The sequence below is a fragment of the Pelodiscus sinensis genome, chromosome 3 (assembly GCF_049634645.1).
Source record: "Pelodiscus sinensis isolate JC-2024 chromosome 3, ASM4963464v1, whole genome shotgun sequence".
In the NCBI taxonomy this organism is placed as follows: domain Eukaryota; kingdom Metazoa; phylum Chordata; order Testudines; family Trionychidae; genus Pelodiscus; species Pelodiscus sinensis.
The window spans coordinates 126,258,588-126,280,650 of NC_134713.1; the positions used below are offsets into that span (position 1 = coordinate 126,258,588).

The 22,063-nt window shown below is 42.8% G+C and overlaps 1 protein-coding gene and 1 long non-coding RNA gene across 12 annotated transcripts in view; one reads left to right on the forward strand and one right to left on the reverse strand.

Annotated features, from left to right (window-relative positions):
* LOC112545616 (uncharacterized) overlaps positions 1 to 14,246 on the reverse strand; it is a 47,565-nt gene extending 33,319 nt beyond the window's left edge. Inside the window, exon 1 of one of the 2 annotated variants that reach the window (XR_012902819.1) lies at positions 14,046 to 14,246. This is a non-coding gene — a long non-coding RNA (uncharacterized LOC112545616). Of the gene's footprint in view, positions 1 to 3,335; positions 3,376 to 14,045 lie in introns of those variants that run through there. The other variant, XR_003089146.2, reaches the window with a different exon arrangement.
* LOC102457026 (uncharacterized) overlaps positions 10,842 to 22,063 on the forward strand; it is a 34,582-nt gene continuing 23,360 nt past the window's right edge. For 6 of the 10 annotated variants that reach the window (XR_012902817.1, XR_012902816.1, XR_012902813.1 and 3 more), the window contains exons 1-2: positions 15,424 to 15,804; positions 16,687 to 16,835. The gene's annotated coding sequence lies outside the window, so the exon portion shown is untranslated. Of the gene's footprint in view, positions 11,094 to 15,423; positions 15,805 to 16,686; positions 16,836 to 17,051; positions 18,933 to 22,063 lie in introns of those variants that run through there. The other 4 variants (XM_075924766.1, XR_332010.4, XR_012902815.1 and 1 more) reach the window with 4 other exon arrangements.

A 22,063-nucleotide genomic window follows, 5' to 3' on the forward strand; every position in this document is an offset into this window, starting at 1 on the left:
ATGATTAGAAGTCACAATGAGACAAAGCACAGTGTAAATCATCCCTGTCTAGAGCAGGGTTCTTGCTCCTTCCTCTGAAACATCTGGTACTGGCCGCTGTAACCCTAACCAAAGTCCAGGAATTTGCATCAAAGTGCAATGCATTTCACCCAGGGATAGGGGAGCTAGCTTAGTTGAAATTCAGTGTCTCTGTACTCAGCTCAAACTAAGGCTTTGTTGAGGTTTTGTAAAGCTTAGCTATTTTGAGTCCCCCATCCCATTCTTTCAAGTCATTGCATCTCCTGGTTTTGCTGAGTCCTGAAGTACTAAAATACCATAAGAATAGACTCTCAGAGCTTTTCCAACCTTGCTGGGGCCAGAAAGTAACAAAGACATTAGGACACAATATGTTCTGATCAATTTTCCGATCTGGTTTCTAAACGGAAGTAGTTCACTTTGGATGATCATCCTGAATAGAGATAGGTAAAGGCCAAATCCCAGATCTAAATACCCCCCAGTCTTTGGGAGGAAGGCTCCAGTATTAATATGGATGTAAATTTAGTGACTTGAGCCCATCTCTGATCAAATTTTTAGAATCTCATCAAAATTGAACCACTGAGTTTTCTGAGGCTCACCCATCATTCACCCGATTTTAAAAACTTTACCCTGAAAATCAAATTTTTGTCTTTGGGCGCCCACCTATAGCCCCCATTGACTTCAGCGTATTTAGGAACAGAATTCCCAGCCAAGCAAATGCTTAGGAAAATATAACAGAGCAAAAACTGTGGCAATAACTTTAATTCTGTTTGGGTCCTTTAGTTTTATAATAAAAGCTCAAGTCTAGCTGTGGTATTTTTCCTCAGCTATGAATCATGGGGCCTATTTTCAATATCCCATGTGTTACTATCCAGGAAGACAGGGCAGTGTTTCAACTTCTGCTGGCTGGCAGGATGGGAGCAATATAGCAACTGTAGTTAAAAAAAAAAAAAAAAGAATGACAGCATGCTGAATCTGAAACAGCGCCCGACGTGTTTTTTCCATGGGCCCTGCCATTGCCTCAAATATCAAGAGGCTGCCCTATGCTTGAAAATAATGATAGTGATTCAACCCAGCCAAGTGACCCAGATGTATGCCACTGCATGTTCAGACAGCACACCGATAAGGGCAGATACATAAAACAAATTAGACAGAGTGTAATAAAAATGGTCTCTGAAATTTCTATAAATAGAAAAGACCCAGGATTTAAATATTTCTGAGCTCTTGGATGAAACCAGCTTCATCATAAGGATGTCATAAAGCTTAAAAGAAATTTGCTCCTAAATTTAGAAAAAATGGGGCTAGACAAAACCCCGGGCAAGAAAGAGATGATGCCGGTCAGAAGGGGAAATGTGTTGCAGATCTAGCTGGGGTATTGCCAATAAGTGATGAAAAGTCACAGTGTTCTATTCATCTCATCTCTAAAAGTCTCCTTTAAGTGATCTGGCAGCATCTGGCAGGGGATAGGGGAGAAGCTTCTTTTCTGCAAATGTCTAAGAAATGTTTCCCTTTCTCCTAGGATGAGGATTTGGCCATAGCGAATACTGATCTGCAGAACGGATTAGCATGGGACAGGTTTTGGATGTAATGCCTTCTGTGAACTCATCAGTCATGAACTTGGATGTTCCCTCCACTGGCTCCCCAAGCTGTTTTCATGACCAATTCAGTATTTAGGCTCAAATCATCAAGTTATAAACAGGCCAGGCATAGGCCATGTGTGGGGGGGCATGAGGGGGCACGTGCACCAAACACCATGGACAGGAGGAGCAAGAGGCCAGCCAGCACTCAGCAGAGGAACTAGCAGTTGGGGGTGTCTGGTGCCCGCAGCAGGGTTCCACCCTCCCTCCTCGCCCCTGCTTGGGGGAGGGGCGGGACCACCCTGCACTCTCCTATGGGAGGCAGAGCGACGCGGCCAAGGGAACAAAGCGAGCATTGCTCTGCTTGCCCTGCTGCTGCCAGTGAAAGTGGGGATAGGATTGATCCCAACTAGTTCCACGGGCTGCATTGCTCCAGAGAGGGAGAAAAGGTGGGGCAGAGCAGGGGCAGGAGAGGCAGGGCCTTTAACAGAGGGGGGTTGTTTTGGCCTTTCTCTGGGCTGGGAGGGGAGGGGGGGTCACATGGCTGGTGCGCCCTCAAAGTTCCTCTTCGCCATTTGACCCTGGGACCAGGGATCCAACTACTTCAGCAACCACATCTCCATTCATGTCCTATCAGAACAAATGCTCTCTCTGGGCAGATGAACCAAGTGAGGATCAGAGAGAACACATTCTTGGTTATGAGGGACCCAACTGTGGACCAGATTTCCAGAGGAGACTGAATTAATCCAGAATCTGATCAATGTCAGGACACGCCGACGAAGTTCTTTGTCAAATCATTTCCACCAAAGACCACATAATGGTGATTTAAAAATACATAAATTAAAGTCTCTCTCAAATTGGCAAGAGTTCTTCAGGTAAGGAAAAAGAAAACTCCTTGAAATCCTCTAGGAACCTCAGCATGTGGAGTTAATTCAGCTGTGAAGCACTTGAATGATGGCTGCTATAGAATATGCTATAGCAGAGAGGTTTCCTTACTAGAAACTCAAGAGGTTTTATTATTTGCAAACATCGGGACACAAAGAAAAAGCATCTTCTTTGAATGACCAATTTACTTTTTCCCTTTACTGTTGCACTTTTCTCATTTATAGATCAGTTTGCTTTTTCCAGATGGATTCAAAGTCACCACTGTGATTTCAGTTTTTTCCTTGTTTCTTGGAAAGCATCATGCAGTAGCATGTCAAGAAAAACAAACAGAAAAGTTTGCTTAGGATCTATTTAAAGCAAATCATCAGTGGTAGTTCCAATAACAAACCAGGGGCCAGCATCACTACTCATGACAAGACTGGGGCTACTGTGCATAAAAAGGGGTAGCACCATTGCAGAATTACAGAGAACATGTTGCCAGCTCATCTGATGAAGTGGATTTTACCCACAAAAGCTCATGATCCTATATATTTGTTAGTCCCTAAGGTGCCACAGGACTACTCATTGTTTTTAAAGTTACAGTCTAACCCTCTGAGACTTTATGTTGCCTAATGTGGTTCCTTGTTAATATTCAACTTTACATTTACGATTTTTGCTCACAAACTAAAATAAAGGTAGAAATCTTGGCATAAACTAAAAACTTTAAAGCACAGGTTCCCAAACTGGGGGAGTGCGCCCCCATGAGGGGGCGTGAAGAAATTCCAGGGGGGGGGTGAGGCGACCCAGCCCCCCATTAATCCAAGCCCCTCGCCCCCAAGAAAGAGCCCAGTCCGTCCGGTAAAAAAATTCAGAAAATACCATGTGAAATGTCCGGTGTTTTCTGTTTTTCCCAGCTAGGAAACACATGTAGCTCAGGCTGGCTGGAGAAGAGGGAGGATGGAGCATCCCAGGCAGACTTCAAAATGGCTATCTTAAAAGGGCAATGCCTGCTCTGCTCTTAAAAGGCAACCTTTTATTTTTTTTTTCCCCCCGTCAACAACTTTTCCCCTAGAGTACCAGCACCTTTTTTTTACATTGGTCCCGTGAATTTAAGGGGCTGCAACTGTTTTTCGGCCCCAGTCAGTTCTTTTTTTTTGGGGGGGGGGGGGGAACTCAACAAGTTTTGCTGCTATTTTGGGGGAGGGGGCGTGAGGGTTTCTCAAAAATCAAAAAGGTGGCGTGTTGCCAGAAAGTTTGGGAACCACTGCTTTAAAGAGATGGTGTCAATCTGATTAGGCCCAAAATTTAGGCTTTATCTAAAAAGCTAGCAAAACTGAGCATAAACGAATTAAAATACAAGACAAACTTCCACTCGTGACCTTTTTTAAACATTCCCCTGAAGAATTGCAAGCCCCCAAAGCCACAGCATTGTGCTAGCACGCGATATCCCGGAAAGTTACACTGCCCACCTATGAAAAGTAAAACTGACTTATGAACAGAGCAGACTAGTTTTACTTTCTTAGCTGAATGAAGCTCACTGAGCAAATAAAGAACATAAATGGTGAATAGGAGGGATGGGTTGGCGAGTGAGGTGGTCAGATTTTTTTATTGGCATAACTGGAAATAGGTTATTTGGATCCAGCAACCATTTTCCTTAAAACACCAATGTTTGGGAAAACTTTGAAGAACAGGAGCAAGATTTTGAAGTGGCAGTAGGGCCATTTGGGAGCTAGCAGAAGCATATGGGCACTGCCTGTTGAGCAGGGAGGCAGCTGCTTTCTGCACAAACTAGAGCCTCTTCCCTGCATACACATTGGCAGCTGTCTACACTGGCCGCTTGAATTTGCACAAGAACACTGACAATCTAATGAAAAATGCTTTTGCGCAAGAGGGCCAGTGTAGACAACTGAGAATCGTTTTGTGCAAAAAAAAGCCCCGATTGCGAAAATGGCGATCGGGGCTTTCTTGCGCAAAACCGCATCTAGATTGGCACGGACGCTTTTCCGCAAAAAGTGCTTTTGCGCAAAAGCATCCGTGCCAATCTAGACGCTCTTTTCCGCAAATGTTTTTTACAGAAAAACTTCTCCATTAAAAGCATTTGCGGAAAATCATGTCAGACTAGACGTAGCCATTCAGTCCTAGAAAGCAGGATAAAATAATACTTCCCTACCTCGCAGAGGTGTTGTGAAGCTAATTTCATTAGGGTTTGCTAAACACTTTAACATTTTCTATATAGAGTGCAACGTATTATTCAACCATTCCAGTTGAAAGCATAACAAAAGGCTAGGCACAGCACCGCCACTAAAGCTCCCTTTTGTTTATATAGGGCATTCTACTGAAATTGTACCCTGGGGCTCTGGTTAGGACAGGATATTTACTATTGTCTCCTCTAATTGAAATGAAATGTTATTGACCATGCCTTTAAAAGCAATATCATGGATATAGCTATTCCAGTGTGAGTCTCACTTTGCTCCCGCTAACAAGTACCCCCATCCCTGTTTGTGGTTGGTTTTTTGGATTGGTTTCCCCTCACCCCACAGCCCCCATGCTTGTAAAGGAGAAAGTCACACCTGTAGACTTCTTAACAATGAACCTCATGTAGCAGCTATCCAAGCCATTCAGGAACAGAGACTTTCATAGCATGGAAATTTTTCCATTGCCTGCACCTTCTCATCCTTAAGATAAATTGCTTTTACTTACAGGGCTAAAGGCTCTGTTATTTTCAAAAGACTTCTCAGCTTTGAAGTGCCCGTGGAAATTGGCTCTGCACCTGGCCAGCTGATCCAACCTATAAAGGCCTCCCCATTTTCTTTTCTGCATCAACAAGTGGCGGTTTGGTGTGCAGCCGAGCTGATGCAAATAAGCTACAATTTGAATAATCAGAATTCATTTAATTAATTGTCACATAGGCCTGCCAATGGGGAAAGGGCGGAGGCAGGGAGGCAGTTCCCCTGGGGCCCAGTGTTTCAAAAGGGATCGGGCCACCTGTTCACCATCTTCACTGCCGCTATCGCTCCTGGCAGCTTTGAAGGCTGAACGGGGGAAGCATGGTGCACCCCGGGCAGCTCTGAACGTGGCTGAGGGAGAGTTGGCAGTGAAGGCTGGCTGCTTCAGGCCCGCCCCTTCTGCCTGAGACCCCGCCCTTTCCAGGAGCATGGAGCCAGCCCTCCCTCCATCTTGTCCAGGGGCTCGGCAAGTCTGTCGGCCCCCCTGTTATCATGTATCCAGCACAGTGAATAGAATTTCAAAATGGGGTTCAGGATAGCCATAGAGCATCTGCGGAGCGGGGAAAATGTGCTAACAACCTATTCCAAAAGCCCAGCCTGGCAAAGATGACCTTCCAAATCTCAGTCCCCTTCACACACTTTGGGGTGATAATCTAGCCCTGTTATATGTGCATACACATTTCTAAGACACTTGCCTCTACAGACAATGGACAGAAGTTGACTATTATTTATTATTTGTGCCCAAAGCCTCCAAGCTCCATGGTGCTTCATACTCTTCACACATTGTAAGAGCCAGTCCCTGCCCCTCAAAAGCTTTCAATTTAAATAGACAGCACAGTAAAGTGAGAAGGGGAACCAAAAGCACAAAGAGACAGAGAGACTTAGCACATAGCAAGTCAGTGACCAAAGCCATTAAAGAACCCAAGTCTATCAACTTCCCTGTCCAGTGATTTACCCACTCAACCTTGCAATCTCCATTATGGGTGCAAACAAGTTCTGGGGTAGTCAACTGTCTCCTCATTTCTACAACATTATCTCTGCTTTGCTTCATTTGAGATGTATGACAGCCAGCTGACTAAGCCTGCCAGCAAAGCGAGCATGCTTGAGCTATCCGGGAAAGTCCTACCCCACAGGTCAGTTTTCACCGACTGATTTAGTAAAGGGAGTCAAGTAGTGTCCTGATCCATGTGTGTAGTTCACACTGAGGACAAGAAATGCATAGGCAGAATGAGGGCATGATACGGCAGCAGTAAGGAACAGAAATTCAATTCATACTCGTCCAGCTTCTCTTAATCAACAGGGGACACACAAGGTTGGTCACACCAAGAAGGAATTTAGATATCAGACCTCACTCTTTCTCCAAAATAAGCATGCCCCAGGTATATAGCTAGTACTCTAGTACCGCCCACCTCTCACTAAACAGCCCATAGGGTGCTAGTCACGGAACTAGCCCTTCACCTTTGGAGACTTGGCTACAGATCCTGGTGTCAATGTACCGTCTCATGGATGCTCCTATTCATGCACGCTTCTAAAGCACTTAGTCCCTTCTCAAGTGTTGCTGGCGTGTGGCATAGCAGGGGTGTTAAAGGTAGGGAATGGCATGCTTCATAGACGCTTTTGCCGTGATTGCCCCCATTTAACTTGACCCGAACGTTTGCTGTTTCTCCTTCACTTCCATGAGCCAGACCCATAAGAATGAATCAGAGACTTCTTTCCGGAGGGAAAAACCAGCCCTGGATTGCAGCCTCCTCAGTGAGCAGATTCAGTGAGGAGACTCCTTGAGGTCAGGGACAGGAGCTCAGAGCTAGGGGAAGGCATGGAATGCCTAATGTGGAAATGTTTGCATTTGGAGCTATATGAAGTTACATTTCGCTTGTAACAGCTGTGGCAGCTGTTTATTGTAACACAGACTCCTGGAACCATTAGCTCACATCTTGACAGTGACCAGATTCAGCGTGGAGCGACTGTAAGTCTGCCGTAATATTTATGTGTTACCCAAGGTCCCAACAATACCTTTCCTAATAAGTCAGACATATAAATAATCATTTCTAAGCTGCAAAACACACAGCCTTGGCCCATTGTACTGCCAGGAGTTTATTTTAATCTTGTTGTACAGTCCCTTCCCTCCTCCCTCCCCCACGTCACAAATCGTAAATGCTTGGCTGGATACTTAAGTTGTGTGGATAATTGCTCAACAAGGCATTTGAACCTTCAGAACTAAATTCTGCAGTTTGCTTAATCTGTGTCACAACCACTGAAGACCACGAGGCTATACTGGAGTAGTAGGAAGCAAATGTGCCCTTTGACTAGGGTGACCAGATGCCCCTATTTTATGGGAACCACTGCAATATTAAGGGCTGTATTTTATATTGGTGCCTATTACCCTCCCCCACATACACACACCTCACCTATCCTGATTTTTCACACTTCTTATATATGGGCACTCTACCTTTGTCTTATATTGAGATGCAGCAGAAGGACCTGTGCTGTGTGCAGGTACATTTGATTGAGAATTGTTTATCAGTAGAGGAGAGCATTCTGAGGAAAACAAGAACCTGTTTTCCACATACACATCATTACGCTACTGACTGTGTTCAATTCCTTGGAAAGAACCTCTCCTTATTTAGAGTTCTAGCATTACACAAAGGAAATATAACCTTGCAGCCGAACTGCAAACGCATGTATGTTTTGTTCTGGAGCACATTTGAACTGTAGTTCTGAGGGAAGAACAGACTGTACTGCCACTGAAGGTTTCCCAGCAACACACCAGAGATTAGCCCTGACTTGCAAAGTTAAAAAAAAAATCACGCTCATTAGTTATGTTTTCTGAGGACCCAGAGAACCATATCTTTGTTGGAACGGGAGCTGGATGTTGGAACAACATCAACACTATGAAACACAAGATACACTTCACTAGTTCACACAATTTATGACCTTGGATAACTGATAAGCCAGTGTAATATGATTTTTGAGCCCTGTGTTTTGCAAGCTTCAGGTACCAGGTGTTATTGAAGGTCAGCATTCAGAAAATGGCTCTCCCACAGCCAAGAGAAGGTTACAGAGGATGGTTTTTATGCAACATAAGCTTGTAGATGATTAACTATTTTCTTTCAGTTAACCAGTAAGTTAATAGTTATTCAAAGCACTCCATTGTAATGGGAGTGGAGATGGGAAGATGTACTATATTAACCATTAATCTTGGACTGGGTAATAAAAATTTTAATGGAATACGGCACATAAGTCTGATTAATTATGCTCAACATATGGCTACTGGGTTGGGGTATTTTGTTCTGATGTTGGGGTGGTTGCTAGGAGCAGATGAGGATCTGTTGCTTGTAATGCTGCATTCTTCACATCTGGCACAGCGCATTATTCATTTTAGTTTAAAAAAAAGAGATCAAACCACAGTTCACCTGTTTCAAAAGGTGCCTTGCAAATTCGGAACCTCCCCCACGTCCCCAAACCCCGAACTGATTTTTTTAATTGCAGAGGGAAGGAGGAGGAGTGGAGAATTGAATTTGGTGATTTAATAGGGGTAATTAAAGAAAGGCAGTAACAATGGCTAGACTCTAGAGCCAGACACCATGAGCAACCGCAGTGCAGTCTTTACCCACTCAGTGCTTGCTAAAGCACCTCACTCTTGATGTGGAACCCCCCAACTTTTCCAGAGGCCTGCAGCCATGGACGGGATTCCTGTCAGACTGCTGTGTGCTTTTGTGATGTGCAGAGACATCTGCTAAGGAGCAGACTGAGGCCATCATGCTCATTGTCACTTGCAGCCTTAGTTGGATTTAGAAACAGGTCTTTGGAGGCAAAGGCTAGAGATGGTCCTGAGCTATAAACGTTGGATCCATATTTCCCAAACCTCAGAGGTGTTTGGATCCGGGGGTCTGATTTAGCCTATAACAGAAACAGAAACTGATGGCAAAATTTTGATCCGGATGTGAACATCCTCCCCTGAAAATCTGGGAGTTCTGACTTGGGATTTTTATTTGGGCCCACATGTAGTCAACCTGTGTGATGAATGAACTGATCCAGGAACAACAACTAGCAGAATCCAGACCTGAACCAAATTCCTTTTAAAATTCAAGAATGTGTGACCAGCTCTTCACACTTAGGTTTCATTGGGCTCTGCTCCTCCTGGCTCTGGCCAGAAGTGGAAGTTGGAGGAGATACAGTAGGAGATTCAAGAAGGATGCCTTTCTGAACAGCAGTGGTGGCCTGTCCATAGGCGCAAACTGGGCGGTCGCCTAAGGCACCAAATTAAATGGCCATTGAGGGGTTTAGAGGCGGGGGCGCCGATTGCACGTTTCGCCTAGGGCACCAGTTGCTGGCAGCTCGTCTAGGACCGCTCCTGCTGAACAGTTAATTGTTTCATGAATTACACCAAACCCTCACCCCTATCTATTGACTACTTCTCTATGAGCTAATACATGTTACACAGGCCTCTCTCCCTGCCTTATTTTAGATAATAGTGTCAGTATTGCACGTGAAAAAAAAAAAGAAAAAGAGGGTGGCCACAGAATGAGAGATCACTGGAGGGGTGTTCTTACAAGAAATTAGCTTTATTCCGTGCTCTCCTTTTCTTCCTTACTCTCCTGGACCATTTTAAAAACTGATTGATTATGCAAAGTGCTTTGGAATATATTGCATAAAAGGTGCTAGCGATTCTATAGACTCAACAACATCTCTGAGCTAGTCCAATACAGGGAAACAAAGTGGCTACGTCTAGACTGGCATGATTTTCCGGAAATGCTTTTAACGGAAAAGTTTTCCATTAAAAGCATTTTCGGAAAAGCGTGTCTAGATTGGCAGGACGCTTTTCCGCAAAAGCACTTTTTGCGGAAAAGCGTCCGGGGTCAATCTAGATGCGCTTTTCCACAAAAAAGCCCTGATCGACATTTTTGTGATCGGGGCTTTTTTGCGGAAAACAAATCTCTGCTGTCTACACTGGCCCTTTTGCGCAAAAGTTTTTCGGAAAAAGACTTTTGCCTGAACGGGAGCAGCATAGTATTTCCGCAAAAACACTGACAATCTTACATGAGATCGTCAGTGCTTTTGCGGAAATTCAAGCGGCCAGTGTAGACAGCTGGCAAGTTTTTCCGGAAAAGCGGCTGATTTTCTGGAAAAACTGGCCAGTCTAGACACAGCCAGTATGTTTGCCCCTCAAACAACTATATCAAAGATGCTGAAGAAACAGAAACAGCCACAATAATACAAATAACCTGGACAGCAAAACATAGGCCTGATCCTGCAAAAACTGAAGTCAACATCAAAGCTCTCATTCATTATAAGGGGAGAAGAAATTGCAAGACCTCATTATAGGCTTGAACCAAAAACTACCAAAGTCAAAAGGAGTCCTTTTAACTTCACTGATGCTGGATTCAGTCCTACTTGTGAATGTGGGAACCATCAAGAAAAGTTAAGTTTATTAGCCTCCCAGATTATGGCAATCCTGGTAAGGCAATTCAGTCTGTGTATCCATCACTAGATTCTGTTGGAAAAGTTAGCTATAGCCAACTGAGAGTCACATGATCCAGCATGTAATTCTGACAGCATCTTCAGGGCCATGACAGGGAGTAGTCTGACAGGCCCTGTTTCGTGCAGACAGCCCTGAGCTCCTCACTTTGTTTATCAGGAATGTTGGAAGACTCCCTTGCTCACTCACACTGGTCCACTTGCACCTGAATTATACCTTGGGGAAGGAGGCAGAACAATGAGAAAAGGGTGTAAAATGAGGCAATTACTGTCCCTGGTGCTGCCAAGCACATGAGCACAAAATCCAACTGCTGCCAGCTTGCAAGCAAACAAGAAATCAAACACCTTTGTGCCTTGACTGCTAAGCCCTCTGTATTGCATTTCCTATGCTCATTGTTTGTGAATCTCTTAAGGAGGAAAGTACAAATCACAAGTAAGCAACCTGTTGGGTTTTTTTCTTCTTCTCACTGTTCTCCTTTCATCCTCTCCCCCTCTTCTGTCTGATTCTGTGGGATATTACTCCTTGTTTCCTACTGGCAATGGTGCTGGGTAGTTATGGTTAATATTTGAGCCAAGGCCAGGCAGGCACTTTGGGGAGATTTATAATTAGTTCAGGTACCAGAACAGCTCCATTAGTGAGTACTTTACAGGTTGGATTATTACATTATTTGGGCTACATTACAGCTCCTAGCCTGAACAGGGACTCGCTGTGCTCTTGCAAAGAGGCTGCACAGCAGTCAGAGTCAAGTCCCCCTAACCCTCCTGGCAGAGTCAGCCAGAATGCCTCAGTGAGGCTGGAGGCAGTGCAGGTGAGAATGAAGATTGAGTCCTAATTGAATTCACCAGAAGCCAGTTCAGCAGTACGGGCTGGTGCAGAATGGGAAACCTTACAGCCCTGCCCAGGAAATCAGGTGCTGTTAGACACAGGTAGTCCTTGAACTCAGTGAGGCCTGTGGCACAGGAACCAATGAGATGTGGGGGGTGGGAAGGCTTTTTATGTTTCCATCTTGCACACCTGCAGAGGGCCACCTACTTTCTCATGCTCTTGTGACTTGTGGCAAGGCATGGAACACCCACATAAGGGTTTCAATTCTGTGTCTCATCTACCATTAACTTGTTTTCATATAGCTGCACATTTGGGTCCAATTTTCCTACATTTCCTCAGGCAAAACACCAGTTGCAGTCAAGGAGAATTTTGCATGAGCAAGAGCTGCAGGATCATGCCCTTTCTATACTACTAAGCTACATTTTCAGTGGCTTGGATGCATTCCAGTATATTTTGTGCAGGTAAAGTACTAAGAATTATGGAGCTCCTGCAGAACTGCATCTTTACCATACGTCTAGCACCTAGATTCCATGATGATAGAGTACTGGAAATAAAACCTGAATAGACTAGGCAGATGGAATCCTTATTGCTAGGATTTGACCACTGTACGGTACCAAATTCTCAGGACCATGTAACTTGTTTCTCTCTGTATCTGGAATAAATTTCCAATTGCAACCAAGAATGCAGATGAAAGCACAGTTAAAAACACACACTTCAGGAATAAAGGACTTGATCCTGATCCAGCTGACGGTAGTGCCAAAATTCCCACTACTTTCCCAAGGAGGAGACAGAGTTTGCTTCTGCATGCATGCATGCCAGTTTGGATGGTGCCTGATCATTTTATTACATGTTAAATATTTAAAAGGCTGCAGCAACAAAATTCAAGGCTATGAATTCTGCAGTCCAAAAGGGGGTATTTTTATGAACAAGTAAGTACATGTATTAATACTTAGTCCTGCCTTGGATCCAGAGGACTGAACTAAAAATCAGTCTTCTAGCATTTTATGATAACTGGAAGCTGATCTAAAAACTCTTCAACAGCTATCCCAAATGAAACTCTTGTACTGGGATTCCCCCCTTTACTAGCAAAAAATGTAATATGAAACCATATATTCACTGCAAAGGAATGTATTAAAGGAATAATAATACAGTTTACATAGTGAATATATATAAATCCTGTTCAAACCTTTATCCATATCTTGGCTTGCCAAACACAGAGGAAAGAATACATTCCCTCAATAAGCATGGCCAGATTCTTCAATTAAAGCATGCTCAGTTTCCTGTGTTTTGGCATGCTGATGCAGAAGAACTCCCCTATAGCCTCCAGATCTTTACTGAGCAACAGCACACATTCAAATCCTCCTCCCACCAAGAGTACAATTTTACAGGAAGACAAACAAATCCCCAGCAGACACCATGATAATACCTATCAGGTGGCACCCATGTTAGTCCGTAGAGGAGAAGCTAAGGATTGAAGGAAGACGGAAACTGACCTATCCTCAACTTAGAGTTGGTCTCTCAAGAACAGGGTTGAAGCAAGTTAGCTGGATGCATGCAGAGGCTTCTACTACCTTAGCGCTTACTGAAACTCTTCTGTGAACAGAGCACTTCTGTCTCCTGGGCTACGAAACTGGTGCCTGTCACAAGCATTAAAAGTAACTGAAAAGGAAAAATCATTGCCTTTCCCTCTCCAAAATGTTACTGACAGTTTAGATCTTTTCTAAAGCATTTGAAGACCTTTGTTCTGAGATGCTGTGCAGCCCCAGAGAAGGGGACAGCTTTGCCCATAGACCTGGGTTCCATTGCCAGTCCTCTCACTGGCTCACTAGTTGACCTGGAGGAAGATACAGCCTCCCTGCTCTTCAGTTTCCCTAAGGCAGGCATGTCCAAAGTCAGGCCCGCGGGCCAATTGCGGCCCGTGTTCCGGTTTAATATGGCCCCACAGGTAATTTGGCAATATCTATCTTTTAAGGCCCCCAACGAATCCATATGTATTGAGATGAATACATTGTAAAATCTCAGTTAATGTCAGTTGGTCTAAATCAGTTATAAATATATTTGGACACAACATGTATACTTGGTGTTATGTTCCTGTTCATATTTTTTGAACTTAAAAGTTGACAGACAACCTTTATTACCAATAATATGTAATGTACTTTACAATGTTCCTGACATATATTTCAGCTTCCTGGATTTTTTTTTCATCTGGCCTTCAGATATGAAAGGCAGAGTGATTTAACACCTGTTTAGATTTGTGATCCATGTGACGAAATGAAAAGTATGTCGTTTGCAATAAACTTTGCATAAAATAGTTAATTTGCATTTAATTTTAATGGTTCAAAGAATGTCAGGCAAAATGGTCGGCCCTCACGCATGTTCACTTCATCAAATCTGGCCCTCTTTGAAAAAAGTTTGGACTCCCCTGCCCTAAGGTTTACTCCATTTTCGCTCTGTTATTGTTAGCTACTAAACACAAATGTTCAAAACACAGGAGACAATCTATCCAATGTTGATATTGCACAAATGGAAGAAATTAGTAAAGCACCCGTTGGCACTTACCCAAGTCAATAATGGAGGTAGATTAAGCAATACACACACCTGCTGTCAGAAGTGTACAATATTCTTTCTTTAGTAATTAGACAGCAATTATGAAGTTTATAGCAACTCCAGAAAGAATACATATTTCACAATATAATTGCAGTCTCAATCTGTCAGGAACAGCCACACTAAAACAAGATACAGCTCTGAAACTGAATTGTCACCTCCCCTCCAGGTACAATTGCTCAAAATACCTAGCCTACCCTTGCTAGGGTGGGACCTTTCACTTTAAGTCATAATTAAATGAGCACTTATTAGCAGCATGTAGTTGAAGCTGGTACTTTAATGTGACTAGCTACCTTACAGACATGTAGAATGAAAGCCAAGATGAGGTGAGGAGTTTTGGTGTTGGATTACTGAAAGCAGTTTTGTAAAATCAGAGGCAGTTCAGAGCCAAGTTTCAGTGTATCCAAGCCAACAAAGTTAAGGAGCTGGATAGTTTTGATTAAAGGGCTCTGATTTTGTCATCTCTATAGTAGTCAGATCAGGGTGATTTAGATCCCAATTCTGTTTTATCCAAACTAACAAAGACAGAGGGAGGGAGGGAGGGAGGAAGGAAGGAAGGAAAACAGTCCAGTTTGGATCCATCTCTACATTTGAAATAAACAAAATTTAGACCTGACATGAGCAGGCACAACCCCTCCTGATATTACTGGGAGATGTGACTGCTTACACTAATATGCATTTTTAAATTTCTTGCCTAGTCTGAAAATAATCTGCCTTGCTCAATGTATACAACATACATCAGCACTAAAAACCTAATTGAGTCTTTATTTCCATTAATTATAAGGAGAATACTCAGAATTCAAAGTCTGCTATAGCTGTTATCACATGATCTGACCTCCAGCATAAAACAGGCCATAACATTTCATATTGACTACTGCAACAAGCCCAATATTAAGCTCCATTTCAGTCTCTTTTTTGTGACTCCTCTTGGCCTGTATTTCCTTTGAAAAATGAAACCTGTTGTGGTTTACTTTGATAAAGGAGGGCATATGTCTTTCAGTGTTTTCAGGCAGTAAGATTGTTTAGCTATCTCTTGCCACATCCCTAACAATGCTGAAAAGGTGGCATTGTGGTTTGATGGCTAAGATATTAGACCGCCTCTTGACAGAATGACTCAGTATCTATTTCTTTATAAAGATAATTAATTCTCATAATTGCCCTGTGAGAACTGAAAAATCAGGTATTCCCCTTTTCCAGATAGGGAAAATAGGACATGTTATGATTTAGGAAGGCCCTTCCGGGAGCTGTGCAAAGCTACAGAGTGAGTTAATGAAAACAAGCATCTATAGCACCCAAGCCTATTAAGCAGTGCTCTCAACAAAAGGTCCAATGCCTAATGAAAGATCAATTGGCAGAGGCTTAGCCCCAGATTTAGAGAAGACAAACTTCCCCTCCTCCCCGGGCCCAATCCAATGAACCGATGAGAAACATGTAGTGGGCACAGAGGGGGAGAGAGAGAGAGCAAAAAAGGCACTAGAGAAGTATCATATTGCTACTCCTCCGTGCTGTAGCTCTATCCTCCCTCATCTTCCTTTTCTTTTATCAGCAGTGCAAGCAGGGTGGTATGCTTAAGTACACCATTCAAGCAAGATATTTATAGCTCGTGTAGCGTACTGGAAAGAGGAGCAGGAGAACGTGGGGCCGCAGTCCCTCCTACGCAGGTATATCACCCCCAGCTCTCCCACCCAGGATCTCCAAGTCCTCTGCAAAGCAAGTAAGTAAAATGGCCACCACGTCTTATTTCTATAATTCTTATTCTCCCTTTCCTCTATGCTCCTGCTATCTGACTTCCTTTGTTATATTTAATCTATGCTTTGGGGAAGGGACTGCCTCTTTTATATGTTCCAGTGATTTGGCTGTCAACTGTAGGCACTGAAGTCACTCTAAGAGGAGTATACTACACTTTTGTGTTTTAAGATAAGCTTCAGGCAGAGAGAAGCTTTAAAAGCAGAAATCTAAAGGGACAGAGAATGAATCATCTTTACATTCCACCATCTCAATGATTTCTGCATTCTCTTAGTTCTTCTTTATGTCATTCCCTCCAAGTGAAGCACTGTGCAGCAGACACTGCAGAAGGGGGGTACAAGACAAATTTTCTGAAGGATTAAGTGGCATAGAGCAGTACAGTTAAAAGGCATATCATGCTCCGCTTTCCCATGCACACTGCAGATGACCTAGCCATGTTCTCTGAGTTCCCAATGGCTGAGACTTGACTGTGGCCTCAGGGCACACACCTACAAATTGAGAGGACATGTGAAAATTTCCTAGTTCCCTTCTTCCAGCCACAGTCCATCACATTCTTTACTTCATCAATAGCACCCAGTAGCCTTGTCCCAAATCAGTCGCTTCCCTATTCCCGTCCTGTATTCTTATCCCCGTGCAGGCCTTTGGCCTGAGTAGCAGGATCATATTTTGAAACTGAACATCTTGGACACGCTTCCATTCTTGTATTCCTACTCTAAATATTTCCATTCTGTTTATTCACTGGGCCAGAACGATAGTGAGAATGACTCTATAGCCTGAGCACTTGCCTGGCAAGCAGGGACACTCAGGTTCCAATTCCTGCTCTAATTAATGTTTAATTATTAATACACAGAGGAAGTGCTCCAATAGAAGAGACTGAGCGAGACCTACACCAACATATCCCATAACAAGGTGCTCACTTGCAGTGTGGGAGACCCAAGTTCAAGTCCCTATTCCAAATGAGACATAGTGGAGATCTGGATCCAATAGACCACATTCTGGGTGAGTGCTTTATCTATAGGACATGACAGGGGGCATCCTCATCTCCTCTGGTGATTTTAGGAATAGCATTGCCAGATGTCCTTTGCTTTCCACTGAAAAGCAATTAAAATGCCCCAAATTGGAATTAAATATTCCATTTGGGGTGAAACAAAACATCCTGTTCGACCTGAATTTTTTTTCAATTTTTGTTTTACTAAAAACTATTTTGCATTTCAGATCTATCTGCTCCTTCCACTCCCTACCATAGCTGACCAGCAAGCCAAATACTTATTCATACTGCTCTGCTTATCACTGATATGTATCATTTGCTGCCCTCTGCCATATTTAAGTACATGGAAGATGGTATTCTTCTTGTCAATTCTTGCTGCAGTTTCTATATGGTTGAGTGCCAAAGGAGGTTGCGGGGATTTTTTTTAACTTTAGCTAAAACAGGTTTTTGGATGTGCTTACCATGTCTGTAGAAGCCAATCATAATGCAGAATGGAGACAGCAAATTGGCCCAAAGCAACAGGATTGAGATGTAGGGCAAATTTATTCCTGAAGTAATTCTACTGAACTCAATGGAGTTGTACTAAGGAAGAATTTGCACCTCTATCTGGATAAGGCTTCCATCATCAATAGCTTTGTCAATAAATTACCTCACTCATCAAGGATATCAAATCTATCTCCAGAACCTGTGCGCACAACAGACTGAAAAACTCTGATGCAAACTGTCAGAAGTGGACTGGGGGGAGGGTGGCATGTCTTTCTGTCTTTTTAATTAAAGTACTTCTTGAATAAATGTTCTGTTCTTTTTAGGGAACTTGAGTGCCTTCCTTTAAAAGAGGAGAGAGCTTTCCAGTTACACTGAAACAATCTGGTTCAGACCAATGTTTCTCAACCTTTTTTTTTTTAATAAAGTACCCCCTTTTTTAAAAAAAAAATTGTAAGCATCCCCAGTATCTACAGTTTTCAGACACACACAAAACATTTTCTACTATTGCAACACATTTGTTTAAACAACTTAATCGTAGCTGGGCGAGTCATGACATTTTTGGGTGTAAAAAGTACAAATATAATAAAGCACTGTAAAACTTAGAACAAAAAATTCAGTTTTCTCCAAGTTTCAGTTGTGATGTACCCCCAACGGTACTCATACCACTGGTTGAGAAACACTGGTTTAGACCAAGCACACATCTGCCAAGAGATTCATTTCCCCTTTGACAATGTGTCTGGATCAAGCAGTGGAAATGACAACTTATTTCCAATGAAGAGTAAAAATGTGACTTCTTGAGATGCTTTCAAGTGCTAAAGAAAGATTTATGTAGCCTCAATATCACTGTAGCATTTGTCTCAAAAGAGCACTTTGTAGTCCATTGCACCACACCCTTTGCTGTTTAAAAATTTTATTAAAGTGAAGGGCGTACCAAAAACAACAAACACCACATCTCTTTGAAAGGGTATGGCATGCACAGCAACCATGTCAAAGAATAAATAATTAACACTAGGGAAATAAAGACACAAGCGTGTTTGCCAAACCAAGATGTTGGATAGATCCAAATAGCCCAGAACATGGGTGGGAAGGAAGGCTCACAATGTGAACCTGGAACTCAGTTTAATAACTGGTCTGTATTTTCCTCTGGAAAGAGTCATACCAAAGCCACAGACCCAAACCTACCAAAAGTTGGGGAAGTTTATCATTAGTTATTTGTGACTGAAATCTGGATCTGAACTATGCAGCTGAGGCCTACTATAAACAATGCAAAGAAACAGCAGAGAGAGAAGGTGGGAGAGGTAATATTTTTTATAGGATCAGTTTTGGTTGATGAGACAAACTTTTCTGAAGAAAAGCTCTGAGTAAGCTCAAAAGCTTGTCTCTCTCACCAAGAGAAGAGTAATAGAGATGTAGCCATATTAGTCTGGTCTTGCTGAAACAAAAGACAGGACTATGCAGCACTTTAAAGACTAACAAGATGGTTTATTAGGTGATGAGCTTTCGTGGGCCAGACCCACTTCCTCAGATCAAATTGTGGAAGAAAATTGGCATGGCCATATATACCAAAGGGATACAATCAAAAAAAGTGAACACTTATAAAATAGACAAATCAGATTTTAGAACAGAGGGGGGATGAGGGGGAGAGGTTAATGTCTAATATCATTATCTCATAGGCATTAATCTCCTCCCTTAACCTCCCCCCCTCTGTTCTAAAATCTGATTTGTCTATTTTATATGTGTTTACTTTTTTTTTAATTGTATCCCTTTGGTATATATGGTTGTGCCAATTTTCTTCCACTATTTGATCTGAGGAAGTGGGTCTGGCCCACGAAAGCTCATCACCTAATAAACCATCTTGTTAGTCTTTAAAGTGCTGCATAGTCCTGTCTTTTGTTTCACAAAGAGAACGTGATCCAATCAAAGATATAACCTCCCAGACCTTGTTTCTTTAATATCCTGTGACCAGCACAGCAACAGCAACAGCAACCCAGCATAACCCACGCATTAGCATTTCAGAAGGTCAAGCCAGTTGTGGGCACTCCCTGGAGAATATATTTCCCAAGATTCCAAGCAACCAGGCTGGTAGTTTATGAAAGATGTAAACCTGTTCTCACATGCCTCATGCCAAATGAAAGGAGGTTGCACTACGTATTCTCACATGCCCTTATGCCAGTACAGAAAAATGAGCAAGCAACCCCATTTACCTCTCACCATGAAGAAACACAGAAGCAAGTGAGTTGTTGCCACTATCCATTTAGAAATACAGGGTGAATGGCAAAACCGGTCTGTTAACGATTATCAAATAGCACTTTTCTATATGCCTGTGGAAGCTTTCACAGTTATCAGTATAAATATTATAACATCATCAATCAGCCCCCCAAAAGAGTATTCAGCTCCCCTTAATATACTTAAGACTGTCATTGCCTGGAAGACCTTATAGATTAAGAAGGCAAGAAAAGTGGAGGAGGAAATACTATTATCTCCATTTTACAGATGGGGAACGGAGGCACAAAGAGGTTAAATTACTTGCCCAAGGTCAGACAGGAATTTGTTGCAAACCTATGAACGGAACCCCACTCTCAAGACCCAAATCAGAACCTTAACTACAAGGTCATCCTTCTTGTGCTAGTTCCCATACAACCCCAACAGAAGGCACAGTCCCCACCCCAAAGAACTTGCCATCTAAAAACCAACAAGAGCTTGACATCTAAAAATACAAGAGGAAAAATACCTCATTTCAAATTCTAACCACATTGTGACAGTTTCCTGCCATACTCTTGGTCAACATGGCATGTGTATTTGTGAAGAGAAGACAGTATGAGACATCTGATGTGTGGTTGCTCCTCGTGACTAAGCATCACTGTTTTCTGCCACACCACAGCTAATTTGAGGCATGGGGTGTCCCAGCTAGCATATCACCACCACGAAGCTGTGTTGTATTCTTTTCTTCATTGACAGCACAGACAGCAACACCCATTGTTCTTATATCTAGAGCCCAACCTGTTTGGACCTGCCTTCTCTCTCTCAGTAGAACAACAGAATCAGAATTGTGGGGAACCTCAAGAGATCATCTAGTCCATCCCCCACTCTGTTCAGGTATACCTCAACCACCCTGACAGATATTTGTCTAACCTCTTCTTAAACACCACCTATCACAATAATTGTACAACCCTCCTCCCCCGAGGCTATGTCTAGACTGCAAGCCTTTTTCGAAAGATACTTTTGAAAAAACCTCTTTCGAAAAAGAGCATCTAGACTACAACCAGTACTTTTGAAAAAGCAAGCCGCTTTTTCGAAAGAGAGCACCCAGGCAGTCTGGATGCTCTCTTGAAAAAGCACAGTTTGCATTACATAGTGCCTTTTTTCAAAAGAGCACTTTTGAAAAAAGGCATTCTTCCTCGTAAACGAGGTTTTCCGCAGTCAAAAAAACTGCCGTGTTCTTTCAATTTACTTTCAAAAGAATGCAGCAGCAGTCTAGAAGCAGGGGAAGTTTTTTTCGAAAAAAGGCCACTTTTTTCGAAAAAATCCTGTAGTCTAGACACACCCTCAGTAATCTGTTCCAGGACTTAAATATCTGTCTGGGCAGAAAGTTTTCCTACTATCTCACTTGAATTTCCTTTGCCACAAACAAAATGATTACATCTTGTGCTACCCTTTGCAGACACAAAACAGTTGATCATCATGTAATTTCCCTCTTTCTGACCAAGCTGACCTCTTTCTGTACAAAAACAAGAGGTATGGCCCTCAAAGTGCAAGCCCTATATACATTCTCCAGTGGCCATCCTCTCACTCATGTTGCTACTGCTACACTCCTAGTATTGAGTGTTAGCTCAATCAGAGCTAGTGCTGTTATGTCCACCCAAGCTGGCAATTATACCTCCAGCTCCCCCGTGGACATGCACATGGGTCTTTTCTTTAGAATAATACCCAGTTCTTGCAACCTTTCCTCATAGGTCCTGTTTTCTAAACCGCCTATCTCTTGTTCTCTGTGTTCTCTTCAGTTTGCCCACATCTTTCCTAATAGTGTAGCACCCAGAATTAGACACAGTACTTCAGCTGAGGCCTCACCAGTGTCAAGCAGAGCAGAACAACTGGTGCCTTACATTTGATGTATTTCCCAGAATCACATCTGCCTTTTTTTTCCAGTTGCATCACATTTGACTCATTTGTGATTCATCATGAGCCCCAGAAAAAGTGAAAGGTGAAAAAGACTGCAGAAATCTCACAGAGATTATTAAAAGGGTTATTTGTAATATGCAGGAGAGGGAAGTCAAAAGAGAATAATAAAAATACAGTTGCTTTTTTAGAGTCCATTATTTTATCCCCCTGCCAGCAGTCCCCAGCAATCAGCCCTTCCCCCTTTCTCTCAGCATCTCTCTCCCCCATTTTCCCCCCAGCCCACTGCAGATCAACTATTCAGGAGGTGCCATGGGGAAAGGGGGAAGAGTGAGGGTGGAACCCAAGAAGTAGAGCTACAACATTCAGAACTGAGTATCAAGTGGTGAAGGATGCAAAATGGCATTTACTATGATGCTTTTGCACAGAGATTCACACAATGGTGTGATGCTGTCACGGAGCACCTTTGGCCTGTACTATTTGTTTTAAAGTGCTTTATATGCCTGAGGCCATTTGAGTGAAGAGAATTCAATAGCTAGATGTAGCAATGTGACTCCTGACATTGTGGGTGGTCCACAGAGTGTTAAAATGTGTCCCTACTGCCACATATCATGATTAACGGGTAGATGAAACCCGT